Here is a 23044-nt window from a genome sequence, read left to right on the forward strand (position 1 = left end):
AGAAACTAGTCACTAAGCATAATACTCGGCAATAACTAGATGCTTCTGCATACTTGATATACTGCTAAACAGTACAGATACACTGCTAAAACAGTGCAGACCGGATTTGTGTACCCAAACCCGTCTTGACCGGCACAACCTATGTGCACGTCAGAACGCCTCCCCAGCAATGGTACTCACCGGGTAGCTCGGAAACGGAAGGCCTCGGAACGGAACTGAACTGAACTGGACCGGACTGGACTCGACTCGAAAACTTCGGAACTTCGGAACATCGGAACCTCGGAACTTCGGAACTTCGGAACTTGGTGGGCCTCTGTATACCTCGGATCTTGCTCTCTCAGCTAGGCTCTGGTCGGGATACTTCGCACTTCTCACCGCCTCGTCTGGGTGTTGATCGCAGCCTCAGTCGCCCCCGCTTGACCGGAGGGAGATACAGGAAATCCTGCGGGTACGCGTTGTTGTCCGTCCAGCTGTGGCAGGAGACCGGGCCTGCAACGCACCACCGGCGCGTGAGATGAGAAAGTGTCCCTATTCGGGCGCCAATCATGTGGTAAATAATTTAATTACCGGGACTTAATTTGATACAGAAAGTTAAATAAAAATAGCTCAGTAAAATAAGAGGCAGAATCCGTGGTATAAGAGGTTCGGAATGGGCTTTATTCCAATGGACAATTCGAATTGTGAACTCCAAGTTCCATCACCACGGAGGTTCAGGAAGTGAAGTACAATACATTATTGACAAGTAATCACTTTTATAGAATAGACATTACAATGAAACAGATGCAAGAGGCGTAACAATTGATAGTATAGATAAAACCCTACATGCGTAACTGAAAGGGGCGTAATTGGGCGTAACAAAGAAACGTCATTGGTTGTGATGTCACAAATGGGTGGATCTATGAAATAATTTCGCAATGTCAGCAGAAATACTTGGCAGAGATGCGCGCGCAGCAGCATGACGTGTGATTGACGTGCAACTAGGGGGTGAAGGGGACTTGACATTTAGCTCTACATGTGGAGACAAGAAGTCTGGGGGGTCAAGTCAACCTAATCCCAAATCATATCTAACATCCTATGTTTAAAGAACTATGTTATCCACAAAGGAAGGATTCTTGGACAAAATCTATTCTATACTGACTGTGTGTGCGTGCACAAGCGTCTAAGTGTCTACATGAGATGCAAGGGGCAGAAATCTTCCATGGTAACAGGGCTATGAATTACTTGCATGAAGACCGAGAAGCCGGGCCCTTTGCTCAGTAGCTGGAAGAAATGTTTACTTAAACTACTAGACAGGAATGCATCGGCTGAGGAGCGAAGCAGATAACTTGAAGGTGAAATATAGTTTTTGGCAGGCAGGCAGACCGGCCGAGTCAGGCACCGTTAGCCGCACAGGAAGTAGGACAAAGTTCATGGATACAGATGCGAGCTCAGACTGGCGCTGTCAGAGGTAGAAAGCAGGGAAAGGCTTGATGGCAGAATCGGGGCCTACTCGCCTGAACTGCAAAATGGAGTAACTGAGCCATATAAAGTCGGTGGCCTTTCGTACTTAGGAATCGAATATCCAGCCCATTCATGGCGGATCTGAAAGAGGACATGTTGACGGTGGACACACATGTATTTGCGTCTTCATAACTGGAACTGGAGGGAACATACATGTACTTGTAGCATGTACATGAAACCGTTGGGGTCCAAGATAGGGGACATAACTGATCATAAAAATCCATATTTCCACAATCTCACCAGAGGGGATACACAGGGATCCGACCAAAGTGTCCGCTATCACCAACTGGGCAAGCCCTACCACTGTAAGGGAGGTTCAATCATTCCTAGGATTCGCAAATTCTACAGGAGGTTTATTAGTCCTTTTTCTGAACTCATTACTCCCATCACTAAACTTCTAAAAAAAAGAGTGGAGTTCGAGTGGAATCAAGACGCTGAAAAGGCTTTTCTCGCTTTGAAAGACAGCTTTACCTCTGCTCCCATTATTCGCCATGCAGACGAGACACAGCCTTATTATGTCGAAGCTGATGCCTCCCAATACGCAGTAGGTGGGGTATTATCGCAAAGAAATCCTAACACTGGAACTCTTCACCCCGTAGCTTACTTTTCAAAGACTTTGTCTCAGGCCGAACAAAACTACACGGTTGGGGAGAGGGAACTCTTGTCTATTAAAATGGCTTTTCAAGAATGGCGCCATTATTTGTTAGGGTCACCACATGTGATTGTCATTTATTCCGACCATCGAAACCTGCAGTATTTCAGAACTGCCAAAGCTCTCACTCCCAGGCAGATGAGATGGGTAGCCTTCTTTTGTGAATATGATTTTGTGATTCATTTCCGCCCTGGAGTGAAACAAGGAAAAGCAGATGGCTTATCTCGTTTAGACAAAGAAAACAAAAGCACTGTGGAAGCACCGGTACCTATTATTCCAGAACCTAAAATTATTGCTGTAGGCGAAGGGAGTGCTAGGGAATCAGACACCTTTTTTCCTCACTTAGAACAAGCCTTTGCCTCTCTTGATCAAGAAGACTGGTTATCCGACAATCATAATACCATTGCTAACAATCTTTTCTTTCATGACAATAGATTGTACCTTCCCACAAAAGAAACACAGACAGTGATTATGAAATGGTGTCATTCTTTGCCATTGGCTGGACACCCTGGAATAGTTAAGACTATACAGACGTGTCAGCGATGGTTCTGGTGGAAAGACATGACCCACGACATCGCTGAATACGTCAAGGCCTGTCCCACTTGTGCCCGTCAGAAAGCCACACATTGTGCTCCTGCGGGACTTTTGCAACCTCTACCTGTGCCCGACAGCCCATGGTCATCCATCAGCATGGATTTCATAACTGATCTACCAAAGACTAGAGGATATACAGCCATCTTGGTGGTGGTGGTGGATATGTTGTCAAAGATGGCTCATTTTGTTCCCCTCAAGAAATTGCCCTCTGCCATGGAACTCACTGATGCATTTATACAACATATTGTTCGTCTTCATGCCTTGCCCTCTGTGATCGTATCCGATAGGGGCCCCCAATTTATATCCATATTTTGGCAAGGGTTATGTAAAGCTCTGCACATAGACCACCGTCTCTCTACAGCATATCACCCCCAAACAGACGGCCAAACAGAAAGAACAAACCAAACCCTCGAACAGTACTTGAGATGTTTACTGAACACTGTCACGGGTGATTGGGTACAAGCTTTACCTTTGGCCGAATTTGCTTACAATAACACTACACACTCGGCTTCCAAGATTTCACCCTTTTTCTTTACCACGGGATATCACCCCAAGTTCCTTCCTTTGCAGTTACCCCCTTCTGTTGAAAACACACCAGCTGTAGCAGAGCATCATACACACCTCCTATCTGTTTGGGAGCAAGCCAGACATGAATTACTTGAGGCTAAAGAGACCATGAAAATCCATGCAGATAAGCACAGATGCCCTGCTCCTGAGTACAAAGTGGGAGACCAGGTTTGGTTAGCTTTAAAAAATCTCAAGTTAGACGGTCCTCGGAAATTACAACCCCGATATCTAGGTCCCTTCACCATCACTCGGGTGATTAATGCTGTAGCTATTAAATTAAGACACCCCCCAGAAATGTTAATACATCCTGTTTTTCATACCTCACTAGTAAAACCCTACGACCCTCCTTCGTGCCCTGAGCCTCCGCCGCCTCCTATTAATGTAGAAGGGGAAGTGGAATACGAAGTTAAGCGTATTCTTGATTCTAGGAGACATCGAGGTAGATTGCAGTATTTGATAGACTGGGTGGGATATGCTCCAGAGGATAGAACTTGGGAACCCGCTGAAAACGTGCATGCGCCCTTCTTAGTTAGACGCTTTCATGCCTTACACCCCTCCAAACCCAGATCTGTGAGGAGGCCTTTAGGGGGGAGAACTGTTAGGTCCCAAAAGTCCTGTGTAACATTTCAAACTACCTGTCCCACAATGCTTAGCGAGTGAAAGGGGGTTGTGTGCTATCCCATGCTGCCTTGGGACTGGTCAGGTGACTAGGAGGTTCTTAAGCCTCTCCCTACTCTGCCTCTGTGCTTGGCTTTCATTGTGGATCAAGTCCTGTGCATCATGATTCTGAAGACTCCTATTTACAACCTGCTGTCTGCATTTAACTGCATGATTTCCATGCCTCCATTTGGAATGTGTTTTCCTACGTCCTGAAATTTTGGCCTCCTGAACCCACGTGTTGTTCTGCAGCTGTTACAAAGCAAGGAGTGGATCTGGTCGTCAAGGATTACAATACCCGACTTTCCCTCTTCAGCGCGAGGACGCGCAACACAAAACAGATAAGACTTTATTGTTTGTCGTTTTCATCCTTTTTTCCAAAGAAGTGTCCCAGCAGCCGTCCCTCTCATAACGAGCTGCTTTCCCCACCCCACGGAGGTTTCCGTAAGTTTATCTTCCTTGAAAGAAAAAGTTATCTTGCATTTCCGAGAGAGACTCCAGCTGTCAGCTCTTAACCTTTCTCCTGCATTTTGGCAACACAAGGTCGTGTTAATTAAGGAAGCATTGCTTTGCTAACATTTTCGTTTTGTGGCTTGCTGCTCTTTATTTTTTTTGCTGACTGAGTCAAGAAGGACTTCTCTTTGTAAAATAAAAGACTTATCTCGTTTTCTACGCACCGCTCTCCCTGCAAGAGCCTAACAGAGAATTCATCTGTAACTTTGGCTGAACATTGTTTTTGTTCGTGCGACTGGCACAGTCCCATTGTTATTTCTTTAAAGAGACCAAGGTTATTCAGTCTCCAGCATCCAGCATCACTATTGAAATTGGTGCCTAAGATAACCTTTATAATGGTAGGTATGAGATAGTGCATAGCACTGCTGTGTAGAGGTTAAAAGTATTTTCCTAAGTAATATTTTATGTTTTGTCGTTATATATAGATATTACATTCATTTACCTGGACCCGCTGCTTCTGGCTGTTCTGGACCCTGTCAAATACTCCTCCTTGGTCTCTTCATTTTTTGGCGATACTTGTCGTCCTCTAGTGTATACTTTAAAACCACTGGGGAGACGGTATCGTCGTTGAGAAAGGAAGAGAATTTCTCTTCGCTCCTGGGGAACGTGGTACTTCTGATTGGGATTCCAGCCGGAGCCTGACACATACCTCCCGAAGGGAATCTGTATATTACATTCGCGCATCCAGCCGATCATAATTTATCAGCAACGAGCTGGGGGGCATATATGTTTATATCGCCATGCAACCTTGAGGAATGGACAAGCATTCAATAAAGTTATCTTTCCAATAACCAGTAAAAAAAAATCACAGTATAGATCTTAAGATCGGACGCATGGCGCCATAAACGTTGAGATCATGTGACGTCTATGCCCCCATGTGATCGGAACTTCTACCGTCTTAGGGTAGGAGGAGGACAGCAACTTACCACCTACACGGCAAGAGTTGGATAATGTCCAGGAAGTGTACCCAACTAGACGAAGTAAGGAGCTAGGGGTGGGGTTCTGTGGAATGGAACATCTACAAGATATGGACATAGATTACGGTACTGGGTGTGCAGTTACACCGACAAAGTAAATATGTGATCACTTACTTTATGACTGTGTGGTGGTATACGAATGTATATCGTGAACTGGCGCATTTCCAATGTAATCTAGGCATTTTTTCAGCGTCATGACCCTTAAGACAGTGTGAAATGACACTATGAGTTGCTTCCAAATTGATTAATTTTCCACATTTATACTGGGTGTGCAGTTACACCGACAAAGTATATAAGTGATTGCTTACTTTAATTTTGACTATGTGTGGTGGTATATGCATTTATATTGTGAACTGGAGCATTTCCACTCTAATCCAGGCATTGTTTCAGTCATGACCCTTAGGACTGTGTGAAATGGCACTATGAGTTGCTTCCAGAATTATTGATTTTTTCCCCATTTAAACACATCAAATAATCATGCCTATTTATAACACCATTATGTATATGTTTTTATCTCCTTATAGAGTTTGACTACAGAGGGTCCCTCTCAAGCCCTCGCTAATTCTAGCGATTCGCTTGGTGAAACTCGGTGAGATTTTCTTGCGCAGCATTAGTGGGTGCTTTTGATTGAAATGGATTTCGGTGATGGTAAAAGCGTTTTCCTGAGTGTTATGTGATGTGGACACTGTTCCACGATGGATGTTTAGACCGATTTGGACGAGATGCTTGAAATATACCAGTAGGGTACTGTGAGCTTTGAGGTGGTGCGTGGATGTGGTGCAAAGAGGGAAGAAGCATCCAGGGGTTTGGATTTTCCACTCCCTGATACTTTCTGGAGGATCAAATGCAATCTGGTAATAATCCTCTCCCCTCCGTGTGCTTTTCCCACATAGGGAGCCCAATGTTGGAAGGGATGCATTCCATAGATACCTAAGGCAGGATCAGAGGGTACTACCCTTTGGGATCCGGAGGGTCCTGATGAATGCCGGAGTGACCCAACACTGTGGTCACGATTTATGGTTTAAATCTTTGAGTTTTATCAACAAACAATACGTTCCAGAGTGTTGGGCTGGAACACAACCCTTGTGCGATTTACTGCAAGCATTAGTGAATGGCTGTAGAAGATCAGGGACGCATAAAAACAAAACAAAACATATACTGTGTGGGAAACTTACCCCATCCTCCCATCCCTCCCCCACCCTGTACCTTGTCCACCAAAAAGAAGAAATGTTCAGTGTTAGGTTCTCGTATTTGGAGTTCGAGCCTCACCCCTTGTCTCCCTGGGATTCAGCTATCCGCGTGTCTCATCAAGAAGAACTAGTCTAAGGATATGTGATAATGAAGGAGCTGTATGTTGTAAGCTGAAGAAAAAGAAAAGAACTTTTATTTTTCATGAAGCCCTCACCCACCAACCTAGTACAGCGATAGTGACGTTAAAAACTGTACAGCGGTCCCATTACCAACAGGATTTTCTTTAATGTTTGGGCCACTGGCAGTATTAAAAGCAAGGCAAAGGATGTGGGTGGAGTGGTAATTAAGAACTCCTACATCCAAAAGTCCGTCTACATGTTTCAGCCAGGCCTTGGATATGTTCTGGCTTTCCTCTGGACCTAATAGTGTGCGTGAAAGTGTGAAGTCTAAACTTAATCTGGGTGTTTAGATCAAAAATGTGTTGCACGCTCTAAGGTGCATTATGTGTAAGTGGGGAGTTCCCTCTCGAGGCATTCAATAGCGATTAGCTGGAAACGCCTCATGAGATTCCGATAGGGGTTCTGGCTCTTTAGATAAAATTGCATCGCAGCTCCTGACCCGTGTGAAGACCTATTCGTATTAGTCTGCGTCGGATCTGTGTTGGAACACAGGGTTGTTTATACTACCAGTGGGCCAAACATTAAAGAAAACCCTGTGGGTAATGGGACCGCTGTACAGTTTTTAACGTCACTATCAAACCACCACACTGCACACTCAGTAAGAATACCTGCTCCGCTGTAAACGAGGCGTTGTAGCACACCAGGGACACACTCGGTGTCACCATGTGGGCCCGATGATGAAGCATGCCACTAACTAGGTTGGTGGGTGAGGGCTTCATGAAAGAGCATGCACAGCGGGAAAACGGGCTCCGGCGGTCGACTGCACACCGGGACGTAACTTCTGTTATGTCTTAAACCAGCTCAGGCGTGTGGTCGGTCTGTGGCTTAATACAGAAAAAAGCTGGCGCTATGTTGGGCCATCGGTGGGAGCGACAGAGCAACACGTCTGCTCACACTGCCATCTTGGCCACGCCCCTGTAGGCACGATTTAAACTGCAGAAACTAGTTGACGCCTTGGCAGTAAGGAGGGGTGAAGGAATCTTAATCTTCTCCTGTCACCACCATCCTTCAGGTTTTAAAAACTAACCAGACAACCCAGGAATAAAGTTTCGAGTGGGAACACATGCAAGCTAGTTTTAACTTTCACTAGCTGCACTTTTCTTCGGTGATGCCAAATTTTTATTGTTTGTATTGTTTTCCCCTCCCCTTTGCTCTACCCCAGGCGTTGGTTTGCATAGGGGTGTTAGTAAGCAAGCCCAATGATGAAGTATGTCACAATTTTTTGAGTGAGGGCAGTTTTTTCTCACTGAGCATGTGCCACCTTTTATTATCCACTTTCCCACTCCTTTGTGTGTATTGCAGTCATAAATTGGGGAGGTCGGAGTAGGGATGTCACCTCTCCCCCCTTCAGGTTGTGTTAAAGTGAGTACCATCAGTGTGTGTACAGTGGCACATGACCATGAATCATGCAGGGGGGGAGATGTTTGCACCACTGGCCTGACGAGTTGTTGCAGGCTGGCCATACAGGGGGTCCGTCTGTTGCAGAAGCACCAGTGTTCCGTTGTAGAAGTATGTACCTGAGAGCGAGCCAGCATTCATCCGTCTTCATGTAAACTTGTGCCATATCTGTTATTTGCTTTTACAAGACTATCCATACATAACTAACAAGGTTTCAGATTGCTATGTGTGACATTTTCATATTTTCAGTGTAATTATGAGTGACATTTCAATGACTATGAGTGACACTATCTCCGTCACCACTGACCAGAGTCACACGACGTCACCGGCGCAGCCAAAGACACTTCTGATGCAGATAGATAAAAAATGAGTATTTGGACGTGGCATTTTTTTTAGACCAGTTGTGAGTAGCCCCGTTGCTCGTCCCATTTCTCCTCAGTGAATTGTTTGCTCTATGTTTCCTCCTATGTTCTACATTTGAATCACCTGGTATAATTCGGTTACAGCCTTACATCAAGTGACCGACCTACAGGTCGGCTTACTGATGGGCTTTTAAAAGGGTATTTGTCACACATAAAATAAAGGCATTTTTTGCTTCAAAAATCATGAGTATCTCACCAGAATCAGGTCTGTCGATATGTATGTTTCAGCGCATTCTGCCATGTCGTCTTCCGTTAATTTCGACCTTCCTTGAAGCATTCCAAGGTACTTGTGTGTCCTTCCACGTTTGGGTTGTAGGATCTACTTTTCCCTGCTTCCTTGATGTCTGCTTACAAACACTTTTAGCCTCACAGGGATACTCTGTGTGAATGTATTTCGTTACCAGAGGCTTTTTTTTCTCTTTTTAATACTTCATTCAATAGTTTTCTTTTAATGATATTCACGTATATATTTTAAACTTGCCTTGTAACTCTGCCCTTAGCAGATGCACATCCAGACTGCAAACTTTAAATACTTTGCTCAACATTCTTTGTTTATTTCTTAATTTCAATCACACGTACACTTTAAACTCTCCCTGTGAATGTGTGTCACTGACAAATGCACATCCTTGGCGCATACATTTCTGTCAACCACAGCTATGACGCAGCCCGTGCTTGCCACGTCAGAGAGCTTTTTTCCTAACTGTACTATTTGTTTTTGTTTTTTGTGAAATCGGTTGATGTTTGCACACTTTCGAGACAACAGTGTTGCGTATTATAAGTGGTTTTCATAAACTGATGTATGGTTTCTTTGGCTGCTATACGATAACTTACATTTGTTTGACGGACTCCATATATTTTCAAAAGCTCACAAAGTATTGCAGTCTGTTCTTTCACTATCTTTTCCTTTCATTATTTTAAGTGACCTTACTGCTGCAAAGAACCTGAAATATAAGTGACGGCACTCGTGAGAGGCGCCTGCGGTGAGCGGGCCTGAGCCAGCTTCATGAAACTGAACAGAACTCAACTTGTTGTGCAGACAGTCCGTGACTGCAGAGCTCTGAGCTGTGTCACTTTCACAATTACTTTAGGGGCTTCCAGCTGTGAAGTTACTCTGTGCAGCTGGCTGCTTACAGGGAAATGCAGAGCAGCCTCTCTGCTAAACTAACAGTTTCAGGCTGAATGAAGACGTGCGCTTAGCATCCTGTGCTGCAGGAGACAGTACGAGCTACAAAGCAGGATGAAGATGCAGTCCCTCCTCCTGCCCCAGCAGACAACAGCTCTCCTGGGAATTGTAGTCCCTTTACCAGGCAGCTGCAGTGGTGTGGCGTCCAGTGCTGCATTTTAGAGTCCGTCCGGCTCTATATAGCGTGTAGAAGATGTGGCCCCTCCTCCTCCACCGGCAGACTAACAGATCTCCTGGGACTTATAGTGCCTTTAGCAGGCAGTCTGTTGACAGTGCGCATGGCTCTTTGTTGATAATTAATGCTTGCCACAGTGGGGTGCTCTCCAGACCAGGCCGAATGGGGCTTTACAGGTGGTCAGTCATAGCTTTGATCCTGTGCATTCCTGTCTCCTCTGATTCCGTACTCTTGCGTGGACACGTACTGAGTGGGTTGTTACTGCTTTGGCCCTTTACCATAGGAGAGCAGAGCCACAGAAAGCACAGTCCCTAGAGACTGCCCGTCCCAAGGGGCGATAGCCAGGCTAAGGTGTCAAGCACAGGAAATACATGCCTACTAAGAAACGCTTTGCTTTAGGGGCGTTCCTGTGGAAATCAGAAATGATTTCCGTTAGCATAAGCTGACGCCATCTTGATTGTGGCATCCATTTCTGTTAGCTTCGTAATTCTTCCGTCCTCACTGTTGCTTGCCCTTCTATTCTGCTTGGATCATCAACTTTAGTTAACTCCTTCTGTCCCGAGCCATGTTAGTAGTGGTACTAGGCCCCCCCGCGGGAGGGGTGGGAGTGTTTACGCAATGTCAAGATTTCATAATCAAGTGATTATGAATACAATGCCTTTTAGGGGCTGTGATTGACTTGCATTGATCATGTTACCTAATATGATAAGTACATGTCATTCCAAGTGATGCTTAGGCATGTATTCTTGCTAATGCGTTAGTTGAACAACCAGACTGTCGGCCACTGTGATTTAAATATGTATACTGTATGGTGAGTATGAGATGCTCTCAGTCAGGGTCATGTGTCACTATGACAGATGTTCCCATTATAAGTGCTTGTTGAAATAATGGGTGGGCCGCCACTCCAGGTTATGGTCAACCAGTTGCATTTGGGGGCTGATGATGTTCACACATGTTAGTGGTGGTACTAGATCCCCCCGCGGGAGGGGTGGGAGTGTTTACGCAATGTCAAGAAGTATTGCCAACAACTTATGTATATTTGTAAATTGATGTATATTATTGAGTAGTGTGTGTGTAATAAATGCACTCTTCCTTTTTATAAAGAAAAGTACAGACTGGACAATCACTTAGTGAGTGTTATTTCTGCGTACCTTTAAATGGCGATTACTAGCCCACACCACCTCCCTAGAGTAAGCCTTAGACTGCTCTGCAACGCTACCCTCTGAGAGTCAAGTGCTACATTGGGGTGTTTGGCTCCCAGTGAAGGACAAATGTAAACCCATTATTTGTGCAGGCCTCACAACTAATGCCTTGTTTTACAACAAGGAGTAAAACAAAAAAGTGTGTTGGGCACACATGGGAAACATGGCAGCCACTCAGCAAACCTTAGGTGCTTTTAGAGGAGCTCCTGTTGCGCCTCTGAAGACACAGTGATAGCCAGGTTGGTGGAGATCACTAAATATGGTGGATGGTAGTCCAACGGGGTAGTGGAATTTGTTACGCCTGCTCCTCTGGCAGACCCCGGGTTACCTGTCAAACTATAAATGAGGGGGGACAGTATTCAAATGTAACTCAAAATAGAACAAGCATTGGGATAGCCAATAGGTCTCGCCTTTGGGACCTTATAAATGTTTAGCCATGACACAGTTGCATAACTAAATACTTCTAAGGTCCCAAAAGTGAGAACTATTAAGTGATCGCGATCAAACATCAAAGCGGCCGTGAAAGTGAAAGTAATTGTGGTCAAGCGCGGCGCGCGCGCCCGCGCACATGCACTGTAGCTCTAGGCTGGCCTGGTAGCACTTTTTGGAGCCCTCTCAAAAAGTCTCGCCAGACCAGCGCATGCGCTGGGTCAGGCGAGACCTAAAAATCACTAAAGAAAGACGGGCTGGATTCAGGGTGTGGTGAACAGGACACTATCAAAAATGCAACTAAGCCTTATACCAGCCAAACTAACGGTCCACCCACCGGCCCTGTTTAGAGTTGGACGGATTGTCAGCCTTTCATCGGAAATCTTATTGGGTATGTCGATGGAAAACTTCTTCCGAAGGAGAAAGGGCTCTCGAAGAAAACCCATCAGACATTATTAGATAAAGCAGCGCTATATAAGAACCTTAAAAATAAAAAAGTCAATTTTGTATCTGACAAATTCATGTTTAAATCCCTTGTATGGCAGACTGCTTTCAAGTACTCAACATTCTGTGGTCTTTTTATGGATTATTAACAAGAGAAGTGCCAGGATACAGACATATTTTTAGCACCTCTCACTCTGAAACAAAGCACACTGGCGAGAATATTCTCCTCTGATACCACCTGCGGCAGACTCCTGCTGAAAGCAGTCATGTTATCGAGATTTGACCCCTCTATTGCCAAATAAACCAGGCTCCTTGCTGACTTCACAAATTATCTTTATAGTTTAGGGAATAAATCACATTTAAGATCTCCTATACAATCAGCAGTCAAATATCATGAATTCAAATAAATGTGTTGTTTTATTACATATCAAAAAACATACATTTCCTATTAATATGTAAAATCTAGTCATCATTGTGTATATTTCATAGCATCATGATTGTTCTTGCTGAATCATAATTTAGTTCATGTTAACTTTGAAGTAAATTGAGGTTGATCCTGGTACACACCTCTGCAGTGTGGTGTTTTAAAGGCTCTTGGATGTCCATATATGGGTGGTGTTTGGATGTTTGGTTATGTATCATTAATAAAGATTTATAAAGTATTGGGTTTCAAATTTATTATGCCACTAATGGCCGTACAAACCACTTGTTCTTAAATATATATTGTCCAGTTTAGAACTTGTTGCTGTTCACGTAAAACTAAAGTGAGTTTGACCCTGGAGCAAACCCCTGTAGTGTGTTATGTATAGGATGGGTGTGCTGAAGAGCAGTCTTGTTTGGTGCCCTGACTGGCTGTGTGGTGGTGTAGTGATGATGATGGTCGGCAGCAATAAGAACGTCCCGGACTCAGCACTTTGTTAAAATGAACTCGATGGAAAGCATTAGTTTCTACTATCTTTGGCTACTGAAGATGTAATCTTTCTTCTGATGTGCATATTAGATCGGTGAACTCCTTCCTCTACACAAGGCTGGGCTATGAGAACACTGTGTATATGGCAGCTCCAGCAACACAAAAGCACCTTACAGATGATTCAAAATGCTACAATCTATCTTATTTGTGATCTGAGGACATCCCAAATGCATCACAAAGTTTCACTGTTTGCTCGCGAGGCAGCACATACTTTATGTCCATTCATTCACTGCAGTTTATAAAACGAGGGTTTGTTTTTGCTTGTTATGTTATCTTAAGGGGTTTTATAAAGCGCGCAGCGCACCCCAGCAATGGGCGTCCCAGCGCTAAAATGTCACTGCCATAAGCAAGGCAAGAACACCCAGGAGGCAATTATGCAGGGATGAGGTGAGTTTTGATGGCTTTACGGAAGAGAAACTGATTTTGAATGTTTCTAATATGTGCAGGGAGGGAGTTCCAAAGCTTAGGAGCACAAACGCGGCAGGAGCGCCCTCCGGTCTGTACTCTCTTAAACCGAGGAACAACCGCTAGATGCTGGTCCTTGGAGCGCAGCTGACTGGTAGGTCTATAGGACACCATGAGGCTAGCCAGAATAGCAGGAGAATGGAGAATCATGATTCTGTGGCCAATACAGAGAGTCTCGGATGCATTTCTCCACCGGCAGCCAATGTAGTTTGCGGATGGAACTAGCGATGGAACAGATTCTCGGCAGACCAAGGAGGGCCCGGGCTGCCGCATTTTGTGCCTTTTGTAAATGCAGTATCTCTGTTCTATTGGCCCCGATATATAGGGAGCTCGCATAGTTCAGTCTAGAGAGTACTGTGGTCTGAATGATTAACTGACGGATGGTAGGATCGAAGAAACCCAGCAAATGTTTAAAGGCACATAGGAGCCCGAAACAAACTCCAGCAACTACCTTCATCTGGGTTTGAAATGAAAGAGCGGAGTCTATCCAGACTCCTAGATTTTTTACTGCCGGTTTAGGAGCCGGCGGAGGGCCCAAAGAGGACGGCTACCAGAGGTCACTCCACAGATGGATGTTTTTGCCCACCAACAAGATCTCCGATTTGTTGCCATTGAGCTGAAGACAACTGGCCGTCATCCAATCTGCAATAGCTGTTAAATCTTCCTGAAACTTAAGTGCACCCTGCCCAGAGTCATCAGAGAATGCCACCACCAGCTGTGTGTCATCCGTGTAAGATACCACAGCTAATCCTCTGCTCCTGGTCACTGCTGCCAGAGGGTGGATATAGATGTTAAAAAGGGTTGGGCTTAAAGCTTGTAAATGCAAACCTGAATATGATTTGTGTCAAAACTCAGTATCTTTTGTGTTCCTTTACTTATGAATCCAGAATTCTTTTCCAGAAATGTGAAGCAGCGAGTGAATATTTCTGGATTCCAAAAGCTGAATTCTTTACTGCTCAAGATTCAATCTTTACCTAATCGTCAAGCGTTCAGAAACCTATTAAGAACTAAACTTTTCAACAACTTTCTCTCTGATCAATAATTTTGCCATCCTGCACGGATTTTGACCTTTCACCAGTTAGGAGTTGGTTGGGTGATTCTCTGTAAATAAGAAAAGTCTAAAATATATTCATATACAATTATTCTGGCCGTGAATCATTTACAGTCAGTGGTGAGCCAGCAAATTTCCCAAGAGTCCAGCTTGATATTGGACACCTCTTGGGAAGTGCCACTAGGGTGGGTGCATTTACAGATGCATGTGATGTAAATGTTGTGCACTGCAAGCATTATCTCTCACAGTTACAGGTCACAATTTCCTTCTTTTACTTCTTGTGTCTTTGGACGTTGTTCTCTAGCAGCTGTCATTGAACCGGTTGTTGCACAAAAGGACCAAACACCCAAATCAGCTAGAAATATTCTCCAGTCTATGCTTTTAAACTTATTCAAGTGTGTTGTGTTAATAGGTTTTATCACTAATCCCTGTAGTTTGCTGAAAATCCTTCCCACAACTACTTCCAAATCCACTGCAATGGTATGGTTTCTCCCCTGTATGCGTTTGCTGATGTCTTCGTAGAATTGATAAATCGACTAAAGCTCTTCGCACATTCAGTGCACTTGAATGGCTTTTCCCCTAAGTGTGTTCGCTGATGATTTCTTAATGTTGAAGGGTCACCAAAACTACTTCCACATTCACTGCAGTGGTAGGGTTTTCCACCTGTGTGTGTATGCTGATGTCCTTGAAGAGCTGATAATCGTTAAAACTAGTCACACATTTAGTGCACTTGAAAAGCTTTTACCCGAATTGTGTTCGCTGATGATTTCTTAATGTTGAAGGGTCACTAAAACTGCTTCCGCCTTCAAAGCAATTATATGGGTTTTCCCCAATATGTGTTTGCTGATGTCTTTGTAGGTTTTCTAATCGACTAAAGCTCTTCACACATTCACTGCACTTAAATGGCTTTTAAACTGTGTGTGTTCGCTGATGACGTTGTAGCTGTGAAAACCAACTAAAGCACTTTGCACATTCACTGCACTTGAATGGCTTTTCCCCAGTGTGTGTTCGCTGATGTATTTGGAGATGTGATAACTGACTAAAGCTCTTCACACATTCACTGCACTTGAACGGTTTTTCCCCTGTGTGTGTTCGCTGATGTCTCCGGAGGGTTGATAACTGACTGAATTTCTTCACACATTCAGTGCAATGGTATGGTTTTTCCCCAGTGTGTGTTCGATTATGTTTTTGTAGGTCTAATAACTGACTGAAGCTCTTCACACATTCACTGCACTGGAATGGTTTTTCCACTGTGTGTGTTCGCTGATGACTCCTGAGATTTGAGGAATAACTAAAACTACTTCCACATTCACTGCAATGGTATGGTTTTTCCCCAGTATGTGTTCGCTGATGTCTTTGTAGGTTTTCTAATCGACTAAAGCTCTTCACACATTCACTGCACTTGAATATCTTCTCCCCAGTGTGTGTTCGCTGATGTATTTGGAGATGTGATAACTGACTGAAGCTCTTCACACATTCACTGCACTTGAACGGTTTTTCCCCTGTGTGTGTTCGCTGATGTCTCCTGAGATGTGAGGAATCAGTAAAACTACTTCCACATTCACTGCACTTGTATGGTTTTTCCCCAGTGTGTGTTCGCTGGTGTCTCCGGAGGGTTGATAAATGACTGAATTTCTTCACACATTCAGTGCAATGGTATGGCTTTTCCCCTGTGTGTGTTCGCTGATGAATCCTGAGATTTGAGGAATCACTAAAACTACTTCCACATTCATTGCAATGGTATGCTTTTTCCCTAGTGTGTGTTTGCTGATGTCTTTGGAGTTGTGATAACCGACGAAAGCTCTTCCCACATTCAGTGCAATGGTATGGTTTTTCCTCTGTGTGTGTTTTCTGATTATCTTTTAGAAGTGCTAACTGACTAAAGTTCTTCACACATTCATTGCAATTGCACATTGCTTCTCTTGTGTGTGTTTGCTGATGACTCTTTAGTAGTGAAGACAAACTAAAGCTCTTGCTGCATGTGTATGATTCTTCTTTCTTGGTTAGTGTCTCTGGGTCGGGTTTATATTTGTCTGCATCCCATGACTGCGTTTCCTGAAGAGCTAACATGGTCGATAAAGCACTTGTGTTATTCTCACATTCCCTGTATGTGTGTGATATTTTGGATGCTTGACTTCAGATTTCACAATGAAAAACAACATCAGGTCGATGCAAATTGGGACTAGATCAGAGACCCTCTCTTTTCTTTACCCGTCAGTTGTCTGGCTCCACTCCATTGTCCTTTTCTCTTGCTCCTGTGGTTTGGCCAGAAAGAGATTACAATACACCTAGCGCATTCAATGGTGGTCTGCCATCATTACAGGAAGCAGAGCAATGCTGTATCCACCTCGAACACATGATCAAAGCTGGTGGTGGAGGCCTGTTTATACAGGAAGTGGTTTGTCAGTGTTGTTGCCTTAGTTTTCAAGAGGTCATTTCTTAGTCCTGTTGCGTGGCGGTACACAGCTCAGGCTCATATCCACTGAATTGCTCTTGACTGCTTCTTCCAGGATCTAGCAGTTTATGTTCAGGTTCCTCAGTCTCTGACTGTGCACATCTTTTCCTGAATACTGGAGCTCATTTTTTCAGACCGCTTTTTTAGATTTGCACGATTACTGTCATTATTCACAATCATTTGCGCATTCAAGGCTGGTTTCCTATTGGATGTAAAGAGACTTAAAATCACTAAATGGAAATGTAAGAGAATGTGAATACACAATATTTAACTAGTTGTAAAAGACATCTCTTCTTTACCATTTTTGAAAGTTACCAAGGGCTATTTCACCATACACAGATATTTAACTAAATCTTCCATTGAACATATCACTCTTACCTAATTCAGAAAAGGAGATGATTTTCCAGTGTTCACAGAGTAACTTAGTACAGAAAGAGCGAACATGGAGTGCCCACTCGCCAGAGGTACAGCTTTAGGAAGATGCAAGATTTTATTTAAACAAGAAGGTATTGTGGAAAAAGAGATGGATCAGAATGTGCTGCTGTCACTTCAGTTTCAGGAAGTGTATAACAACAGTAACCCTTTCAAGAACTACATGACAAAGAAAACTCTTCATGAAGTATATAAGACAGGTAATGCTTCAGGAAGTATAGAATGCAGGTAACGCTTCAGAAAGTATATAATAATGGTAACGCTCCAGGAAGTCTATAATAAAGGTAACGCTTCAGGAAGTATATAACAAATGTAGCTCCATTCACACTCTTCTTGACAGTACTTTCATGTTCACACTGGAGCAGCTGAAGTTCCAACTCCTGTCTTTACTTTTCTGTTTGTTAAGTTATCTTTGCCACATTCCTAGGGATGGTTCAAGCATTTGTTGGAAGATTGCAGCATTTATAATAGAAGTTCCATCCCAGCCAGTCATATACCTGCGATATCTTTGCTGCCAATACGTGTCTGCTTTTTGTCTTTTTCTACCTTACAATGGTTTCTGCCAATGTTTTGCGTTTGGTGCCAGCATGCTTCTCTGTCGGTGGATGGAGCATTGGCAGAGTGGGACAAGATGTCCGTTGCTTGAGGGTGAGTGCAGCATTTACACCGTTGCCCATTTCTTACCTTCAGCTTTACCTTACTCCCTGTTCATCACCTTCCATACTCCCTTATGTCTGCATACTCGCTCAGCAGGGTTCATTGACAGCTAAAGCAAGGGAGTGACTCGATGCACACAGCAGACATAAGGTAATTGTCTGATAGTCAAACGCCATGGTTGGCAGTGTGGTAAATATTTCATTACCGGTACTATTTTTTATGCGGTAAAGTCTAGTAAGAATAACTCAGTAAAAATAAGAGGCAGAATCCGTGGTATTAGAGGTTCTGAAAGGCTTTATTCCTCTACAAAGGAATTACAGTTCGAACCGTAGGCTTCAAATTCCATCACCACGAAGGTTCAGGAAGGGAAGGCAATACATTATTGACAAGTAATGATATTTATATGAAAAGTATTACATTAAGACAGATGCAAGAGGCGTAACAGCTGATAATACAGATAATGATACACATACGTAATGAAAAAAGGCGTAAACATAGGCGTAACTAAAAACGTCATTAAACATGATGTCACAAGTGGGTGGATCCATAAGAGAATCCTGCAATGTCAGCAGAAATATTTGGCAGAGATGCGCGCGCAGCCGCATGACGTGTGATTGACGTGCAACTAGAGGGTGAAGGGGACTTGACATTTAGCTCTACATGTGGAGACAGAAGTCTGGGGGGTCATGTCAACCTAATCCCAAATCATATCTAATATCTTATGTTTAAAGAACTGTATTATCCAAAAGGAAAGGTCTCTAGGATGGAATCTATTCTATACTGACTGTTAGTGCGTGTACAAGCGTCTAAGTGTCTACATGAGATGCGAGGGGGCAGGAATCTTCCATGGTAACAGGGCTATGAATTACTTGCATGAGGACAGTGAGGCCTGGCCCTTTGCTCGGTAGCTGGAAGAATGTTTACCTAAACTACTAGACAGGAATGCATCGGATGAGGAGCGGAGCAGATAATCTTGAAGGTGAAATACAGTTTTTGGCAGGCAACAGGCTGGATCAGGCACCGTTAGCCGCGCAGGGAGTAGGACAAAGTTCATGGATACAGATGCGGGCTCGGACTGGAGCTTTCAGAGGCAGAAGGCAGAAAAAGGCTTGATGACAGAATTCAGGGCCTACTCGCCTGAATCTGTAAAATGTGGAAAGTGAACCACATAAAGTCGGTGGCCTTTCATACTTAGGAATGGAATATCTGACCGATTCATGGCAGATCTGAAAGATGACATGTTGACGGTGGACGCACATGTATTTGCGTCTTCATAACTGGAACTGGAGGGAACATACATGTACTTGTAGCATGCACATGGAGCCGTTGGGGTCTACGATAGGGGACATAACTGATCACAAAATTCATATTTCCTCATTCCCTCCTTGTCCCCTACGGACCCTCAGGAGATATCGATCTTCATCAATCCATCGATCTGTTCGTATAGCATCATTTGTTCTTCTTTCTTCTTCCGGGATCTTGAACGAAAACTTGGATGCGGGATACACGATGTGGCACACAGACCACAAATCGCTGGCCCACATTGTAGACATAAGCAGCAACTGAATAGTATGAGAAAGCCAATACCTAGGAAGGATAGGATCCTCCATCCCCAGGCTGACAACACGCTCCAGAACCAACCTGACCAAGTCCAGGTGCCTGGACTCTGGTGTATCTGGCTTATAATCTTGTGAAGGCGAGTTATGGCTTTATATACTGACGGCGAATTTTCTGGTATGAAAACACAGCAACTTGATCCGATGACCCTACAAGCTCCGCCCCTGTCGGCCAGGATGACGTCAAGGACAAGACGATTTTGAAGCACAACAATCCGCATCGCAGACTGCTCCTCTGTTAAGTTGCCTAGGGCGGAAGTAGTTTCATTCACTACTGCTTCAAGGGTTCTAGTTAATCTACGTATCAGCTTACTATTAGTGACTGTACCTATATAGGGAAAGAAACCTTTATTGAAATCTGTGTATTGCTCCCATGCCGTTTCAGTGTAATCGACAATCGGGAGATCTCTCTGCTGTCTATTGTGTACTAAATGGGTATTTCTGTGATAGTCAGGAGGGGCTAGGAAAACAGGTGGCAGAAGGAATGCTATGTAACAGGTACCATCCCAATCTAGAGGTAAACGTATATATGCAGTCTGACCACATATGAAGTAGGAATGACGGGAAGCTCTAAACGTAGACTTGCCTTGATCACTGAATTTTATTACAGTGGTGCATTTACTATGGCCCAGGTGTATGGAACCATTCTTTCTTACACATAATTCACCTTTAACTGGAAATACTGACATAGCGGGCAAGATTGGTGTAGCTTCGGATTCAACATTCAGAATCATGAGGTTAAGTGTAAAGTTACCTAATCCATATACTTCATTTTCTAGATCAGTTCCTGTTCTTTTGGGAAGTCCCTCCTTGTTAGGGTAGCAGACTTTAAGCAAAACTAGGTTCAGGTTTCCCCATACCCAGTTGTCTTGATAAACTGCTGAATTTGAATCTAGGGAATTAATCAAACTAAACCATGCTCCACAGGAGCCATTGTGTGTGAACGGATACGGAAAGAGGGGCAAAACTCCCTTATAGTTCTGATAGGGAGGGAGTCGGCCACATATCCAACAATTTGTAGCATTGCTGGTCTGATGGGAATGATGTAACATACTAATAAATGTGTTGTTGCGCAGCGCAAATCTATAAGACAACTCATGCGGAGGTAATTCGCTAAAAGAATGTTCAGTAGTAGCATTGTAAGCACGCTTAGAAATAGGGTAATACATATGTAGCAATACACTAGAAATGATGATCAGAAGACTTAGAAAAAACAAAATTAATAATGTCACTATGCAATGACTACGAAGCGATTTACAGTACGCATGTTTTCTAAGCTGTATCTGTCTATTTCTCTCTCTATTTCGGTCTAGAGGATACATGTCAGAGACAAATTCAACCGATTCACCTTGGAGAGGTTAAACAATCAAATTGTCTGACTTGCTAGACCTTAGTTTCAGTTTATAGAGTTCGTTTTTTGTCTGTTCAACCAAGGGGAGCTTTGAGTCTGTCTGTGAGGGAATGCAGGGCTGAGTGTTCACATCGGACGGTAATCCATAAAATTTCTTGATATGACTCGAGTGCAACCACCCTTTACGTCCCTCAACCTTCACGGCTGTCCTTGTTGTTAGCAAGACGAGTTTGGGCGACTTCCACCTGGGCTCCAGCTGGGTCTTCCGGTCGAAATTCCTCACAAGGACCAGATCCCCTGGAACCACGTCATGGGGCTTCACCTCAGTGTTATCGGGAAAAGCTGCAGCTACCTGTGAACGACCAGATTGTAGTGCAGACATCAAGGAAGCCAGGTAATCTGTCAGCATATTACAGTCAACATCAGTGATTTTACGAGGTATAGGCGTCCCCCACATATTTGGTGGTCTACCGAAGATCACCTCGTACGGGGATAGCCCTGTTCGAGAATGTGCTACCATTCTCATGTAAAAGAGCGCAACTGGTAAGGCTACTATCCAATCGACACCTTTTTCTCTACATATTTTGGACAATCTAATTTTCAGAGTTTGATTATGACGTTCCACGAGACCTGCTGCCTCGGGATGTCGGACACAGTGAAATTTCCATTGGTAACCTAATAGAAGTGAAACGTGTTTCATTAGTTCGGATGAGAACGGCTGGCCGTTATCTGAGTATACAACACGTGGTAAACCGAATCGTGGGAAGAATTCTCGAACTAGCTGTTTGGCAGTAGTCGGGGCAGTGTAATCTGAAACCGGGTAGGCTTCTGTCCAACGGGAAAGAGCACAGACAACTACGAGAACATATTTGAATCCTCGACATCGTTCCATCTGGATATAATCCATCTGGAGGACTTCAAAAGCATGATCGGGAGGTTGAAATCCACCCTGCTCTACGGGGATGCTTTTACCTGGATTAAACTGACAACATATCATACAGGTACGTACTTTCTGTTTGGCTGCTGCTCGCAAGTGTTTGTTGAACCAAATGTGTTGAATGCTGTCTAGCATAGCTTTTTCTCCTAGGTGCGCTGGACTATGTATTGTGTTAATGATGACTTGAACCATGGAGTCGGGAAGAAACCATATAGATTTTCCCTTCGTCATCCATCCTTGATCCGTTTGGATCCCTCCTAATTCAGTCCATTTCTTTATTTCTTCTGGTGTAGCATGTGTCTGTATGTCAATTACATCAAGGGCGGGATCCTTAACAGTCATGCAATGTGTTGGTGTCGGAACTATTGTCTTTGTCGTGTCAGTTGTATGAGTCTGGTTCTGAGCAGTCTGTTTAGCTGTTCTGTCAGCTAGGTCATTACCCTGAGAAATGATATCGGTAACTTTGGTATGGGCTTTGCATTTCATAATCGATATTGCAGTAGGTAGATGAATCGCGTCTAATAGAGCTTGAATGAGGGGTCCGTGTTGGATGTGGGCACCGTGAGAAGTTAAATAACCTCTCTCTCGCCACAGTACGCCGAAGTCATGGACGACTCCGAATGCATAACGTGAATCTGTGTATATGTTGACTTTCTTATTTTTGGCTTGAATACAGGCTTGTGTCAGAGCGATGAGCTCTGCTGCTTTAGCTGACAAAGTGTTAATACAATTTGTTTCAATGACTTCAGTGTCTGTTGTGACTGCGTAAGCGGCCACTAACTCTCCTGTACTTGTTCTCATACATGAACCATCTACATACAATGTCAGGTCTGAATCTGATAAAGGGATATCGGTTAAGTCTTGTCTGGGTTTCGTCGTGATAGTAATGACTTCAATACAATCATGTGCTAGTGGATCTGTTCCGTTTACTGGCAAAAGTGTGGCAGGATTTAATGTATTGCAACGTCTGATTTCTATGTGTGGCTGAAACAATGTTAATTCATAACCTGTGAGTCTTGCTATAGTC

At 43.8% G+C, this 23044-nt stretch overlaps 1 pseudogene across 1 annotated transcript in view; it reads right to left on the minus strand.

Moving 5' to 3' along the window:
- Positions 1-12481: 12481 nt before the first annotated feature.
- The window catches only part of LOC146839488 (uncharacterized), a 76266-nt pseudogene continuing 65703 nt past the window's right edge, over positions 12482-23044 (minus strand). Inside the window, exons 2-3 of the transcript XR_014981089.1 lie at positions 15505-17226; positions 12482-15253 (exon numbers count right to left, since the gene is read on the minus strand). The product of XR_014981089.1 is annotated as an uncharacterized LOC146839488 (transcript). The remainder of the gene's footprint in view (positions 15254-15504; positions 17227-23044) is intronic.

This window comes from Triturus cristatus, chromosome 4_1 (genome assembly GCF_964204655.1).
Source record: "Triturus cristatus chromosome 4_1, aTriCri1.1, whole genome shotgun sequence".
In the NCBI taxonomy this organism is placed as follows: Eukaryota; Metazoa; Chordata; class Amphibia; order Caudata; family Salamandridae; genus Triturus; species Triturus cristatus.